General features: G+C 38.7%; 1 long non-coding RNA gene across 2 annotated transcripts in view; it reads left to right on the forward strand.

Annotated features, from left to right (window-relative positions):
• Window positions 1-707: 707 nt before the first annotated feature.
• The window catches only part of LOC129242598 (uncharacterized), a 76,922-nt gene continuing 65,134 nt past the window's right edge, over window positions 708-12,495 (forward strand). The window contains exons 1-2 of one of the 2 annotated variants that reach the window (XR_008582196.1): window positions 708-1,040; window positions 5,959-6,466. This is a non-coding gene — a long non-coding RNA (uncharacterized LOC129242598). The remainder of the gene's footprint in view (window positions 1,041-5,958; window positions 6,467-12,495) is intronic. The other variant, XR_008582195.1, reaches the window with a different exon arrangement.

Below are 12,495 nucleotides of genomic sequence, written 5' to 3' on the forward strand. Positions count from 1 at the left end.
GTTCTCCTCTTGTAGTGGGAAAAACTGAAACGGGTTGCTCCACTGGGTGCATCCCATAAACGACTGAAATTCTCTAGCTGTTAGTTTAAGTTATTATGTAAATATTGCTTAATGTATTTATACAGCTTGCAATGAAAGTGTTCTTAAAAAAAATATATACATACATATATAACCCCAATACGTAAATAACTCGTACTACGCCAACGAAATCTTCTTTGCTACTTTAAATACATTTTTCCAACAACTGAACTTTGGTTGATACCTCATAGCATCATTGACTTTCGCATTTTTTTAAATGCTTCCACAACAAAAGAAAAATAAAACACCTCAACTGGTATAATTTGTTCACATTCAAACCTTCTTTATAACAACTACAATTGGCACACTCTCATCCATTTTGTACCAGTTTATGAACAGTCCCCCTCTGGATCATTTAGGACTAGTCACTTGATGCAACTACCCCCCTTAGTTGCTGCTGCAGCATATTTAACGTCACACGCTCGCTCATCGACAAAATACACATCGTTTCAAAAGTTACCATCCATTCATACAATCGCTTGCCGACCTCACACAATCCATCACATGTTGTTGCGTATACGTAACATGAATTTCAACTTCACCAACACGATGCATGGCAACTCTGCGCGCGTCGCACAGTTAATAAAATCACAAGCAAAGACTCGTTGAGACTTCAGTCGCAATTCGTGCTTCGTCGTGGCAACAGCATTCATAGGCAGCTACCAAAAACAAATAAGCGAATAGCAATAATAACAACAACAACGGGCGGAAAGTCAATTCGAGCGGTTAAATAAAAGCGAAATAATACGGATAGAAAAACAACAACAACAAAAACATAACAAAGGTTACACCAAACAACGAAACTAAAACAGCGAAAAATCAAAGAAAAGTGTAAAAATAAAAAAAGGTATAAAAAAATAAAGTACAAAAACAAAAGCAAAAATAATAAAAAAACGCTTGAAAAGTGGCAAACGGAAATTGATGTATCGAAGTGTGCGAACAAAACCAAAACAAAACTGCGGGTAAACAAGCCAACAACAAATAATAATATTGAAAAAGAATACTGAACCAGCAAAAGCGGCAAGTGGCAAGTGGCATGTGGCAAGGCGATGAATGGTATTGGCGCAACAACAGCAGCACAGCAGTTAATGTTGTGGCAACAACTACATATACGCACACATAACTACATTGTATTTATTGTAAATATGAAACTTATTTCAACAGCAAAGTGTGCTTGCATTTGAAGGTGTGAAACCACAGCGTCGCCTCATACCCTTCATCACCACCAACGTCACTACCTTTGCCACTTGTGTTCTTTGTGCTTTTTTCTATTAACTATAACTGTGTCGGTGTGTGTGCGCATTTGCTAATGTTAATTGTATTTGTATTTGGATTTGTGTGTGGTTTTTTGCCGCTATGTGTGTGTGCGTACTTGCATTTGTGTTTGTTTGGCATTGCGTGGCTACGCTTAAGCTGTTGGTAAACAGTTGATGGCATTGCGACTGCAGGTGGATTCGTTGGCTGTGTTGTTTTCTTTTCTTGTGGCGCGACTTTAGAAACTTAACTGACCACTAAACAAAGCGTTCAAGCAAACCAAACCAAGTCAAGAACTGTGAATTAAAAATTAAAAACAATTTTTATTCTAAGTTTTCTCAGTTTTCTTTTGTTACGTTTTCTGTTTTTTTTTTTTTGTTGTTTGCTTTTTCTTTTGTGTGCGCTAAGTATCGATTGCAGAATTGACTGGTTTACTGTTGCTTGCTGACTTTGAGTTATGCTTAGGCGATTGTTGGTGTTGCTGGTGAATTTTTAATGCAGCAATAAAAAGATTTCGAAAAGATATCTAAGAAGTTGTAGTGTTGAAAAATAAAGTCAAGTAAATGAGTTTCGCTGCGACTTGGAGGGATAATGTGGAAGAGGAAGAGAAGGTGTTTTTTAACACTTCGTTAGTTCTGATTAAAAATTACGTCAAGGAAAAAAATAAATAAAATAAAAAAAAAAACAAAAAAAAGATAGATGAAATTAACAAACAATAAAAAGAGTAAACACGCAAAAACAAAAACAAAAACAAATATATATATATATATATTGGCTAGAAATACGCAACCACAAGTGAATGAACAAAAAAAGTTTAAAGCCAAAAATTGTTTCGCGACACACCAAAATTTATTTCAAAAATTTTTATTTTTATAATATCTGCGCGCTTTTGGCCAAACTACTTTAAAAGGCTTTTTTTGAGATTAATAAATTCAAATTTATAGAAAAATTTATTATATTTTAATTATTATTATAGAAGAATTTAGTATTTTTTTGAACCTTTATTAAAACGGTTACCTAAGCAATGGCTATAAATGATTAATAGATTAAATATCACGAAAAAAGTCTTAAAGAAACACACAAACAGAGACAAGGTGGCACCAAATTAATCATCCATTTTTGTTTTTGAATAATTTTTTTTTTGAACACAAAAATAAAACAATTATTTTGCGTGCTGGAAATCTTTATTCAAATTTTTACGCGCTGCTTTTCTTGTCTGTTTGTATTTGCAGCTGTATAGTTCACAAATGTCAAATATGATTGATGTATAATTATAAATCAACCGTTAGGGTGATTAATTTTGCGCCAATTTCAATAGCGCACAAATGCACACAGAGTTTTTTTCCAATGCTCGCCGCGCTCCAGTTGCTGCTGTCTGTCGTTCTCGTGGTAAGCATTCATATTTTAGTGTTGGGAATCGAACTCAAAGCCTCAGGCCTTCATTTTCACTTAATTCAAATCAATATTTGCAGCGATTTTAGAAATTTATTGATGTCTTCTTCTATGGCTTACTTTTTCTTTTTTATCGAGTTAATTTTTTTTTTTGGTCTATTGCATTTAAATCTTTTTATAAACAATGTTTTTTCTTTAAACATGAATATGATGAATTGTTCCAAAAACGAAAACCTCAACCTCTAGAAACATTTCTGGCACGCTATTTTCGGTATACCATCACAGCCCTGTTCAATTTTTATATAACTTCCTTTTTGTTCCGATCAAAAAGAAAAAAATCACAGAGAGCCATATCAGGTGAATTCGAGGGCTATTGGATGGTATTCGTCTCGTTGCGGGCCAAAAACTCATGGATAATGATGGAAGTGTGCGACGGTGCGTTATCATAGTGCAAAATCCACGAGTTGTTTTCCGACAAATCCTTTCTTTTTGGCGAATAGCTTCACGTAAACGTCTCATAACACCCAAATAATAGTCCTTATTAAATGTCTGAGTTTCTGGCGAAAAATCGTTGGGTACAATACTGCTGTAATCCATAAAAACCGTGAGTATCGCTTTCTTTTTTGACTGAAACCGCGTGTTTTTTTGGTCTTAGTTTATTCGGAGATCTCCACTCACGCGCCTGATGTTTGGAATGCGCGTCATATTGTTAAACCCACAACTTGTTTGGAGTAATGACGCATTTGACGAATGGCGAGTCTAATTGAGCCTTGGAAATCGTGCCTTTGGTGACATCAACGTGATCCCTTGTTTGCCTGAAATTCAGGCCCTTTAGGATCAACTATGCAGAAACACGGCGCAGACCCAAAACGTACTTAATGTTACCCTGAATGGATTCATAAGCAATGTTCAAGTCTTCTGCCAACTTTTTGATGGTTAACTTGCGGTTATTCATCCACTTTTCTTTCACCTTATTGATGTTTTTATCAGTTATGGATGTCGACCGTCTGCCACTATGTTCGGCGTCCTCGCTCCTCGAAGGACTCAGGATCTCGTCGGAAGCGTTCATGCCACTCATGAACGGCTGTTTACTTTAGATACTCAATACCGTTTCTAGATTCCAGTACAGTTTCCCAACATTTCTAAGGTTTTCGCACCATTAAATCCATTTTTAAGGCCCTCGCCTCATTTGAAATGGCGGTTTTTCCGTGTTTCTTTAAGAGTGTGTAAAACGAAAATGAAAACAGATTTTGAAAAAAGATTTTTTATTTTCGTTTCCAGTATTTTGTTTTTCAGTCTATTCTTAAAAAATAAAATTTCTTTTTGGCCATACGAGGTTAGTTGAAAAAGTTGTCACCCTTGAAAAAATGATCTTCCAAAAAAAGGTATGTCGATAGTGATACGAATTCCAGGACTCACAAAATTTAATACCAACTCGTTGTTGTAAGTTAAATCCATTTTTAACACAGAAAACAATCCACAATACCTGCAGAGGTAGATTTACTCAAGGCGGTAAAACTGCCCAAATGTCAAGCATGGCAATAAAATTTTTGTACGATTGTTGATCACAGATGTGGTAACCTTAAAAAACCAAACATAACTCAAATCAGCTGACTTTGAGCGCCACCTTGCGGTTGTTACGGGAACCCTTTGATCAAGGTATTTGATTGGTATTTGGTTGAAATACTTCACAGAAGTATGCGCCATTAAATGTTTATAGTTTTTTCAAATAATTCTTATCAACTTGAGACCAAATTAGAAAAACTCCAATACAATGTAAATTTGTTTTTAAGATTTAAGCCAAAAAGGCGACAAGGCTAATAATCTACAGCTCTTCCAAGGCTAATAATCTACCTCTTCCTGATTGCTATGCCGTGTTTCTGCCTTCTTTTGGCTGCTACGGAATGTATGTTTTGTTTCCTTTCTTGGAGCATAGGTCCTGGGCAAGACTCTTCCATCGTACACGGTTCTGTGCTGTTGTTTTTGCACCGTCCCATGAGATGTCGGTGTGTTTTTTGGTCAACCGCGACCTCTGCTCCCTTGCGGGTTCCAGTCCAGTGCCATTCTCGTGATGCTACCTGGTGGTTTTCTAAATGTGTGACCTATCCATCGCTACTTTCTGCGTTTGATTTGCCTAAGGATGGGCTCCTCTTTCGTAAATCTCCACAGTGAGTCGTTTCTGATGGTGTTTGGCCACAATATTTTGCAGATGGTGCGGAGGCATTTGTTGATGAAGGATTGTAGCCCCTGTGTGATGGTGTTAGAGACCAGCCATATTTCCCTTCCGAACAACAATACGGACATCACTCATGAGCCGAACTATCGTAGCTCAGTGCGCCTAGAGATTTGCGAACTCCCCCATACTGTATGCAATCGCGCGAATGCCGCCCTTGCTTTGTTTAGCTTGCAGTTGACATCTTCATCTGCTCCACCACCTGTCGTGATGATGCAGCCGAGGTAGCAGAAGCTTTTGACAAGTTCCACCAAGCATCCGTCAACCAATATCTGCCTTGCGTTATTGTGGTTAGCTCTCATGGCATTGGTCTTGGCGATGTTGACCTCCAGTCCGACAGTGCGTGCCAGCGCGACTAGTCTGTCCGCCTTCGCTTGCATGTCAGAGAGTTAGTGAGAGAGGTGAAACTCCATACGATGCCTTTTTCGTGCAGAGCCAGTTGGCTCATGACGTCATCAAGGACGATGGCGAAGAGAAGAGGCGAAAGGGGCCAACCTTGCCATAAGTAATGTAATAGCACAAAATATATGTTTTCTTTGAAGGAAATGTGGACACCACTCGTTTTAGATTGAAATTCGACAGCTTTTAATTATTTTTATTTTTTATTGGTAATTTTTTTTCTTATTAAAAAATAAATGCTCCTCTATCTAGAACGTGGAGGGTTTAGCCAACAGCTTCGTTGCTCTTAAAATCTTCGTTGGCTTAAAAATAATTTGATAAAAATAATCTCTCGTCAGCTGTGCAGGACAGTGAGAACGGAAGGGTTACAAAGAATTTTTGAATTTAATATTTGCTAAACATAAACAAAGGTCAGACACCTGGGTTTCCCTCCACTATATAAAAATTCGCATACTCGTTTTTTACTGCGCTTAAATGTATGTATGTATGTATGTGTGTGTATATGAATAAGTATGTTTTATATATAAATATTTTTTTACTAGCCTCCATGTAATGCTATTGCCAAATTAACACATTTTTTTGGTTGTTGCTAATGCGTAAAGTTGTGAAAATTTTTAAACAAATAGATACTAGTGAGCAAAGCGAATAAATATTGAAATAAAAGAGGGAATCTGAATATACACAAAGGCTTAAAAAGTTTTACCAAAATAATGAAATAAATAAAAAATAAACCGCAAAGTTAATAAAACCGTCGGAAGTGTGGCAATAAATTTGGTGTCATCAGGCAAGAGAAAAAAAAATTACAAAAAAAAAAAAATAATAAAAATAATTTAAACAGCAATACAATTTGAGCAAACGTACATTTATACGTTTTTTGGCGCACTTTCCGCTTACAACATTAATTTTGGAGCGAATTTGCCAAGGCTTTACGAGCGCTTAGCTGGCCACCAATCAGCCATAACAGCAAATAAGAAAAAAAATCAGACAAATTACAACACTAATAACGGGGATTACAACATCAGCACCAGAAGCCAAGCCATATCAGCAACAACTTCAACAACAACAACTGTAACAACGAAAACGGTGGCAACAATAACCTGCAACATTCGGGTATGTTAATAAATATAAATGCTTTTCCACTACGCACAATTACATGCGATTATAAATGTTGCGCGTACCCTGTGGGAAACCCAACTGGCTTAGAACAGAGTGCGGAAATAATAACGAAGTACATTTCGGGAAATTATTACAAGGGCGCACCACTTATTTGGGTTTTAATTGAAATTATATTTTTATATAAAAATAAATAATTGGCGCGCACACTTCTGTTAGGCGTTTGGCCGAGCTCCTTCTCCTATTTGTGGTGCGTCTTGATTTTGTTCCTCAATTGGAGCTATCCACAGCCGACTCCAAACGGCAAATTGTTTTTTATGAGGAGGTTTGCTATTGCCTGCCGAGAGGCAACCGGTATTAGAAAAAAAGTGTTTCTATTATTTCATGTTCATGCATGGAGATTAGAACCTACGCACTCCTGAATGTTAGTCAAGCACCAACCCATTCGGTTACGGCGAATTCTACAATCGTCCACTAGTTAAGTCTTTGTCTACGCTGAGCAATACAAGGTCCGGCACTCGAAGTGTAACCAATTAAAAAGGCCATCAATTTTGTTAGGAAAATTATTTCTATTCAATTCAAAATAAAAAATGTATGAAAATAATACAAAGAAAAGAATCAATTTACCTTTGCTCGATATGACCACCTTTTGCCTTAACTATGGCCTTGAGACGGTGCAGAAACGAATCACAAACTGTCCGAATGTCACTTGCAGGTATTTTGGTCTACTCGCAGACAATGGCTTTTTTCAGCACCTCGAGACTGGTGAATCTCTTAGTTCGGACTTTGCTCTCCAAAATGACCGAAAGAGAATAGTCCATCGGAGTCGCGTCTGGTGAATTTGAGGGCCATTGTGTAGACGTTATGAAGTTCGAAACGTAGTTTTTTTTAGCCATTTTTAGTTCACTAGAGCTTTGTGAGACGCTGTGGAGACCATAGTCTGCCACCGAAATGTTTGTCTGCCCACGGCTTCAAAGCAACGCCCAGAATACTTTCCCGATATTTCGCATTTATCTTGACGCCAGGCTCGATGAAAACGATTGGAGAGCGCCCATTTGTGGTTACAGCCTCCCAAACCATTACCTATGGCGGATGCTGCCTTCTGGTGGCCAATCGATGACTCTAATTCTTGTATGAATGATCGGTTAAATAAACCCTATCGTTCTGGGAGCTTACGAATTGCTCAATTTGAAAAATTTTCCGTCAAAAAACACAATGTGCGGAAATTGACCGCTTTTGGTCAAGCGAAGCAACTCCTTCGCTCTCTCAAGTCTGACTTGTTGTTGCTTTGGTGTGAGATCATGCGCCTCTTGGATCTTGTAAGGCTTGACTTTGAAATTTGATTTGATTTTTCAATATACGCGGGTGCTACGGTCAGATATTTTCAGTTCTTTTGTCATTTGATTAGCACTTTGTGGGGGATTTCGCTCAAACAATACTTTGGACTGTCATTTAGTCAACTAACAGACAGCTGATGCCCGCGCATCCGGTGCGCGAGCGGTCTGAAGTTGGCTACACTTTGAGTGCCAGACCCTGTACAATTTTTAGACTTTTTAAGTGACCCGCCAGTGGAAATACAATATATTGAAAACTATTTCGCATTTGCCCAAATTTCAGCTCTTTTAAACCTTATTTGATTTATTAAAAGATGCGCCCACTTCTGGGAGAAATATAATTCTCACATTTTTTAAGTTTTTCATATCTATTTTTTTCATCGTCCATTTTTCGCTAGTGGAATCCCAAACTCTTGCAGATTGCTTAAAATTTACACAAACTTCATCTACCTTAGACGTGATTTGAATTATCAATTGGGCATTCCTTACAGGGAATAATTTTTTTTTGTCGGGACAGACTAGCAAGTACAGCACTCAGACACATTTAAGTCCATTCTACTGCACTCGAATTCCCTTTTTAATTTTCTTTAAATCTACTCGACCTCCTAAGAAACCTGAGTAGATTTTGTGGGGCCAAGGAGCAAAGGTGTTCATTTCTTAACACATCAGCGGCAAAGACCTCGAGCCTGATTCCAGCGAAGGCGTGGTAGACGCACAGAAAATGGTCCGCCATCTCATCCTCCTCTCCACTTGCTGGACAGAGTGCACTGTCTGAAATATCTACCTTTTCCATGTGCTTTGCCCATAGAAAGTGGCCCATCATCAGTCCAACCAGCCTCCTACAGTCCCCTCTGCTTAGTGTCAGGAGGAACTGCGACAGTCGGTCGGACATGACAGGTAACATCAGTTTTGTACATCTACAGCCTATCTCAGCCTTTCAGGCTCGCTTCTGGGTTAAAGTAACCCGTTTGCTAACCATGGCATTGATGCCTGCAGAAGGGAGTGGCAGAACGGGCTCCAGGCCAAGGAAGTTGGTCTTAGAGCTAAAGAGTCAGAGATTATCGTTACGCGCGATACCCACGTGTCCCGGGACCCATGTTAGCATCAGGATATTGTGTCTATCGACAGAGTTCAACTTGGATTTACAGGGCTCAACTACCATTGAAGTGGTTGGAAGGTTGTCTAAGGCCATGATCGCAGCTTGGCTGTCACTGCAGACACATATAGATCTGCCTCTCCGTCTGTTTTCCACAACAAATAGCTTACACCTACGCTTGAAATACTGATGAGTGCATTCCAACAATACAATTCGCAAATTTTTTAAATGCACCCCATTTCGGTCCTCTTTTGACTGGTGTACAACTAACTCCTTTCAGATTAGTTCGGATTTGTAGAAATTGCGGGATATCCAAATTATGATGTTATCAAGCTATGTAGCATTCAAGTGCTGATATTTTTAAAGTTCACTCCAATTTTGACCATTTCTACCTACTGAAAATCGTTCTGAATCGCCAGTTTATTTCAGTAGCTTCGCCTTTCCCTACTGGGCATATATTTACCACACGCTTATAAATTTCATTTCCACTATTATTCTTGTTATTTTATTTGCCACACAATGGGCTAACACAAAAAATAACAACAACTAGAAACAACGCTATGTTATATCGTTGTAAAAAAGTATGATTGATTTCGTCTACTTGCTGGCTTATGAATTATTAATTAATTTGTTGTGAATGTTTTATTGTTTCTTTTATTTATTTTCCCTCTATTAGATGTACGTTTTTAGTGTTTTGCTTTGTTGTTGTTGTCTTTTTTCAGTTCACATTGTTGACTATTTCTTTCTTTCATTTAATGTATTTTTTTGCGCTCTATTGAATTGTTAATTTGTGTTTGTTTGCTCGGCTTGCGCAAATTGTTTGCGCAAAAAGTGAACTGCAATGAGAGTCTCTAATATTTTTGTTTGTAATATATTTTTTCCGTTTTGCGCACTGTAAAGAAATATTGTACAATACACAATTACAAATTACTGCACACAATTGCCCGCCTCTGGCTACTGTGCGTGTGGTTTTTGTGGGATCCATAAACGGCAGAAGGTGTGGTTACAAAAACTGGAACAGTTTTATATATCACAAGAAAAATGTCATCCTCATTTTTTCGTTTTTGTTTTATACCGGAATGTAATTAATTTTAATTTATCAGATTTCTCAAAATAAAAAAACAAATATTCCCAAACAATGAGTACTCGTTTTTGTAAAATTACACGATTTTCACTTGCAAATTTATATTACCGGAAACAGGAACTGTTTTCGTTTTCCTGGTATAAATATTTGCATATTCAAATTATTTTAAATACGGCCCCATTTTTTTCAGTCACACCTTCGTTTAGTGCAAAGGAGCCTCTCACAATGTGGTGCCGATTTCTAATTTAATACTCATTTCTAAATAGCAACCTGTAGCGCTCCTCCATGTTGAGCTTGTGCGGATGAGTAGACTCTTTAAAGTGGGAGTCAGGAGAACCTTATCGAGACTACAACGAACTATGACCAGCATGTTGCACCGGAGCTTTTCCGACTATTTCAGGCCCGGCACTAGATGCTCTGGTTAGACTACCAGCACTTGATGTTTTCGTCCAAGGAGAGGCTTTGAAGGCCATCTGCAGGCTGATACACAATCGGAATTGGTACGGCTCCTGTCCGGCATTGAACAATAGAATACATGGACTTCGATTTTGAAAAGAGATACAGTGTGGTGGTGCCAGAGATTCAATTGTGGTCAAACTCTGAACATGAGCCCGGCAAAGACTGCTTTCGCATTTTCACGGATGGTTCCGGGACCGAACACGGTTTCGGCTCTGGTGTCTACGTAGAATCTAGCCGGGCAAAACTCCATCTTGCTCTTGGAATGCATGCATCTATATTTCAAGCGGAGGCGTATGTTGTTCAAGAAGCGATGAACTTTGTTGTGGAAAACGGATGGAGAGGCAGATCTATATGTTTCTGTAGCGACAGCAAAGCCGCGCTCATGGCCTTTGACAGCCCTCCAACCACTGCAAGGGTAGTAGAGACCTATAAATCCAGTCTGAACTATGTCGGTAGACACAATATCCAATATGCTACTACGGGTACCAAGATCTCTGACTCTTAAGTTAGAATGCGGTCTGAGACCAACTTCTTTGACCCGGAGCCCATTCTGCCACTTCCTTCTGTAGCCATCAAAGCCACGGTTAGCAAATGGGTTATTTAAAGCCACAAGCGAGCCTGACAGCCTGAGAGAGACTGCAATTGGACAAAACTCATGTTACCTGTTATGTCCGACCGATTGTGGTAGATTCTCCAGTCATTAAGCAGAAGAGACCATAGGCAGCTGGTTGGACTGATGGCGGGCCACTTTCTATGCGCCAAGCACAAGGAAAATGTAGGCATCTCAGATAGTGCACTCTGTCCAGCATGTGGAGAGGAGGATGAGAAGGCGGACTACTTTCTGTACATCTGCCCGGCCTTCGCTCGAATCAGGTTTGAGGTCTTTTGCACTGATGTGTTAAGAAGCGACCACCTTGGCTCCTTGGCACCACAAGATCTACTCAGATTTCTTCGGAGGTCGGGTGGATTTAAAGAAAATTATAAAGGGAAACCGAGTGTGGCACAATGGACTTAATGTTGTCTGAGTGTTGTACTAGACTGAATAAAGCAGAAGCAGGAGTAGAAAAAGAAAAAAATGTTGATACATGAAAACTTTTCAAAGAGTCAAGAAATATTACCCGTTGTACCCCAAATTCATTGAAACGAGAGGAAGAGATAGGTGGGGCGGTAGTTAATTGCACCTACGCAAACTTCCCAGATATTTTTAAGAATCCTAGCAGTTCCTCGAGGGAAAAGGAAGGAAAGTTCGTCTAATCTCATCACAATCGACTCAAAAATGTACCATCTAAGACTGATATCTGAAATCTCCCATTATAACTGTAAAAGTTGTAGAGATGAGGAACAGGAAGAAACAGTTCAACACTTCCTTTGCAATTGTTCAGCCTTACCTAAAATCAGAGTAGGTTTTCCAACTAAATATTTTTCGATTCTCTTACGGAATTATCTGGCATGAGGATGGAACCAATCCTGAGCTTCATAAGTGTCAAAAAAGGGTTCAACGAAGAAAAATAAATGAGGTTCCCGTGTCGCACAGTGGCATCACAACGGTCGACTACCAACATAACCTAACCTAACCTAAGACTGGTGAAAGCTGAGTAACGGCAGAGAAAATGCTCTGCCCTACCTTTCTCCTTAAAACAAATTCTACGTAACGATTGTGCCCTGTAATTAGCTTTATTAGGATTTGTAGTCCACTCCTTCCTTAATATTCCAACCAGAGCACTTCGTAGTTGGTCCCTCAAAATCTCTTTCCTATTACTAGAATCTTAAGGACCTCTGGAAGACCATTTTTTGACGACTGACCACGTTTTGAACGAGCCTTGTATGACCAGAAAAAAATTTTATTTTTTAACAATGGGTTAAAATTGTGATAAATGTGCCGTTGTGCAAAAAAAAAAGGTTTTCAACTAAGAGCGAAAAGTGAAAATGGCACGCTAGTCATGAAAGGGTTAAGCGTTTCTCGTTTATAGGAAGGAATATAAACTACAAACTTTTCACAACCTTGGTTGAATATCCTCAATAAAATAATAGATAAAAATAAGAAATGGGATTC

This window comes from Anastrepha obliqua, chromosome 3 (genome assembly GCF_027943255.1).
Source record: "Anastrepha obliqua isolate idAnaObli1 chromosome 3, idAnaObli1_1.0, whole genome shotgun sequence".
In the NCBI taxonomy this organism is placed as follows: domain Eukaryota; kingdom Metazoa; phylum Arthropoda; class Insecta; order Diptera; family Tephritidae; genus Anastrepha; species Anastrepha obliqua.